Genomic DNA, 4,663 nt, shown 5'->3' with positions numbered 1-4,663 from the left:
GGTGATAGGGAGTCGTGACTTTGTGAGTGACACCATACTTGCTAAGTAAAGTGTCGAAAGCCTTGTTGCAAAAATGTGATCCCCCATCGCTTATCATTGCACATGGAGTACCAAACCTTGTGAAAATATTCTTCTTCAAGAAAGCCACCACATTTCTCGCCTCATTGTTAGGTAAAACAATGGCCTCAACCTATTTGGACACATAATCCACCGGGACCAAGATGTAGGTGTTTCCACAAGAACTCACAAAAGGGCCCATGAAGTCAATACCCCACACATCGAAAATATCAATCTCCAAAATAGTTGTGAGAGGCATTTCATTTTTCTTTGAGATTCCACCAGCCCTTTGACATTCATCACACATTTTCACTAACTCACTAGCATCTTTGTATAGAGTATGCCAATAAAAATCGCAACTAAGCACTTTGACTGCCGTTCTTGCTCCACCATGATGACCACCATATGGCAAAGAATGACAAGTCCCAAGAATTTCACCTTGTTCTTCTTCCGGTACACATTCTCTAATCACTCAATCCGTACAAATACGGAAAAGGTATGGTTCATCCCAATAATAATCTTGATAGTCCCGTTTGAGCTTCTTCCTTTGGTTTGAAGAGAACTCATTCGGAATAATTCCACACACAAGAAAATTTGCTAAATTCGCGAACCATGGCACCTCTTTCATTGAAATAGCCAAGAAATGCTCATCGAGGAAGGAGTCATTGATTTCAAGGCCATCATGCGGCCTCCCCTCCTCCTCCAAACGAGACAAGTAGTCCGCCACTTTGTTTTCACTACCTTTTCTATCTTGGATGTCAATATCAAATTCTTGTAACAAGAGCACCCATCTCATCAACCGAGATTTGGAGTCCTTTTTGCTTATAAGATAATGAAGCGTTGCATGATCCGTGTGGACAATGACTTTTGCACCATCAAGTACGGGCGAAACTTGTCAATTGAAAATACAATAGCAAGGAGCTCTTTCTCTGTAACGGTATAGTTAACTTGGGCACTATTCATGGTCTTACTAGCATAGTAGATCAGATGAAATTTTTTTGTTGATGCGCTGCCCCAAAACAGCCCCAACCACTACGCCATTTGCATCACACATGAGTTCAAAAGGCACACTCCAATTTGGAGCGGTGATGATGAGAGTAGTTGTCAACTTGAGCTTCAACAATTCAAAAGCTCTCATGCAATCATCATTGAAATGAAACTTAGCATCCTTCACAAGAAGTTTGCACAACGGGTTCACCACCTTAGAGAAGTTTTTGATGAAGCGCCGTTAAAAACCCGCGTTGCCTAAGAAACTCCGCACACCCTTCACCGAAGTTGGGGGTGGAAGCTTAGAAATCACCTTAATCTTTGACTTGTCAACTTCAATTTCATTTCTTGAGATTTTGTGGCCAAGGACAATACCTTCCTCGACCATAAAATGGCATTTCTCCCAATTGAGCACCAAATTTGTTTTCTCACATCTAGCCAACACTTTGTCCAAATTTTCTAGACAATCATCAAAAGAATCTCTAACCACCGAGAAGTCATCCATGAAAACTTCAAGGTAGTACTCCACTATGTCCGTAAAAATAGCCATCATACACCTTTGAAAAGTCATTGGTGCATTGCACAAACCAATTGGCATCCGCTTGAAAGCAAAAGCACCATAAGGATATGTAAAGGTTATTTTCTCTTGATCTTCCGGAGCAATGAGAATTTGGTCGTAGCCCGAGTACCCATCAAGAAAGCAATAGAAAGCACGACCGGCCAATCTATCGAGCATTTGATCTAACAAAGGAAGTGGAAAGTGATCCTTCCTTATGACTTTGTTAAGCTTGCGATAGTCCATACATACCCTCCAAATGGTCATCGTTCTTGTAAGAATCAACTCATTCTTATAATTGGTGACCACTGTCATGCCCCCCTTCTTTTGGACACATTGAATCGGAGAAGTCCATGAACTATCAGATACGGGGTAGACAACCCCGGCATCCAACCACTTGATAATCTCCTTCTTCACAACTTCTTGCATAACCTCATTGAGTCTCCTTTGATGTTCAATAGATGGTTTGGGGCCATCCACCAACTTGATCTTATGCATGCAAAAGGCGGGGCTTATCCTCCGAATACCCGCCAACATCCACCCAATATCCTTCTTCCTCTTTTGTTGCACCGCCAATATGGAATCTACCTGCACGTTAGTCAAACAAGAGGAAAGATTAACCGGTAAAGTAGAACAAGGACCAAGAAATTCGTACCGAAAATGTAGAGGCAATGGCTTCAAATCCAAGGTAGGAGGTTCTTCAATAGAAGGCTTTGTAAGAGGAGTTGTCCTATTTTCAAGATCCAAGGACAATTTCCGAGGTGCATAGCTGTACGACCACATTCCTTGCAAAGAGTTTACACATTCCATGAAGCCATCCATCTCGTCATCATTAAATTTGAGCAAGACGGCCTCCAACATATCACCAACATTGATTGTAGCACTTGTTTCATCAACAATAACATCGGTCACCAAGTTCACAAAAGAACACACATCATTGCTATTTGGTTGTCGCATGGACTTGCACACATGGAACATCACTTTTTCATCACCAACCCAGAAAATGAGTTCTTCGGCTTCAACATCACCAACAGCCTTACCTGTAGCAAGGAAAGGTCTCCCAAGAATAATCACTACTTCATAATCAACCTCACAATCTAGAATGACAAAATTTTCCAGAAGAATAAATTTATCAACATGAACCAAAACATCTTCAATCACTCCCAAAGGCCTCTTCATGGTACGATCGACCATTTGCAATCTCATAGATGTGGGTCTTAGTTGCCCAATTCCCAAAGTCTTGAAAACCGAATAGGGTATCAAATTGATACTTGCCCAAAATCACTTCCAATTGTACAAGAAATCGTGAAAGCACCAGAATCCTCCAACTTATGAGCCATTGAATGCACAATTGCACTCACTTAATGAGTGACTTTGATGGTCTCAAATTTATTGACCGCTTCTTTGTCACAAGATCCTTCATAAGCTTTGCACAATCCATGTATTTATCTTAAAACAAGTAGTAATAACTTACCGCATGATATATGGAAAAAAATGATCTTCAAGAATCGCCCCAAATCTCCCCACATGTGCTCCAAGAACTTAAAAGTGAAGAAAATGAGCCCAAAATCCCGAAATTTTGATGTTTAATACACCTGCCATGCCTCTTCCTTCCCGATCGCAGTCATTACCCATGCGATCACGGTTAACAAAAGTTCTAGTATCGTTTCCTTCATCGCGATCGTGGCCAAAATCATGCGATCGCCATAACTTTTTGCATAAAATTCCAAATGATAAACAATTTAATTTTCTGAAAACGAGATTCAAAGGGATACAACTTTTATTTTTGGATCATCTCCAAATTCCTTATAGATTGCAATATATAAGCTCCTGAAGTCAAACCATTGTCAGCAGAAATTCCTTCTACAAGATCGCGACCCTTCCTTCCGCGATCGCAATTCATAAGGCCTGGATTGCACTTTACTCTTCATGATCGCGGACCAGCCCTCCGCGATCGCATAGTACACCTCCGACACTAGTTATCAACCGTTCCAAAAGGCCTAAACGTGGTCCGAAACCACATAAAAACTCACCCGAGGTCTGAGGAACCCCGTTCAATCATTCTAATAAGTTTATATACCCTATGTAAACTTGTCCTAAGGCTTGTAACACAAATTACAACATCGAAACCAAGAATTAAGGATCAAACTCAATTTCTTAAACTCTCTTAACTTTCAAACCTTCATCCTTCATCCTTCATCGAATGCGTCCGAATCACTCGTAAACATTTTGGAATGACGCCAAATTTTGCGTACAAGTCACAAATTACAATACGAACCTATTACAAGGCTCGGAATCCCAAACGGACATCAATAACACCAAAATCTACTTCAACTCGAACTTAAGAAATTCTAAAACCTTCAAAATGCCAGCTTTCCACAGTCAACGCCGAAATGCTCCCGGACCATTCGATACTTAACTCGAACATATGCCTAAGTCTAAAATCATCATACGAACTTATTGGAATCTTCAAATCCCGATTCCGAGGTCGTTTACACAAAAATCAAACCTTGGTCAACTCTTTCAACTTAAAACTTCTGAATTGAGAATCTTTCTTCCAAATCAACCCCGAACTTCCCGAAATTCAAATCCGACTATACATACAAGTCATAATACATGAAGCGAAGCTACTCAATATCTCAAACCACCAAACGATGTGCTAGAGCTCGGTCGGGTCGTTACAGATCTGAAAATACGCCCAAGTCCAAAATTATCATACAAACCTATTAGAACCTTCAAATCCCGATTCCGAGGTTGTTTACTAAAAATGTTGACTCAAATCAAACTTAGCCACCTTAGGCCACTATTATGGAACTAAGTGTTATAAATTTAACCCTAAGCCTTCTAAAACTAAACCAACCATCCCCGCAAGTCATAAAAAGAGCTAAAGCACATATAGAAAGTTTTAAATAGGGGAAAGAGGATCCATAAAGCAAAATGATCAATTGAGTCGTTACATTCTCCACCTCTTAAACAAACGTTCATCCTCGAACGGGTCTAAAATCATACCCGGAGACTAGGTATATAAGTTAATAAGCCTTAGACCCTAGTGATGCATTTTAA

The sequence above is a fragment of the Nicotiana tomentosiformis genome, chromosome 8 (assembly GCF_000390325.3).
Source record: "Nicotiana tomentosiformis chromosome 8, ASM39032v3, whole genome shotgun sequence".
Lineage (NCBI taxonomy): Eukaryota > Viridiplantae > Streptophyta > Magnoliopsida > Solanales > Solanaceae > Nicotiana > Nicotiana tomentosiformis.
This window is presented reverse-complemented; position numbering follows the sequence as displayed.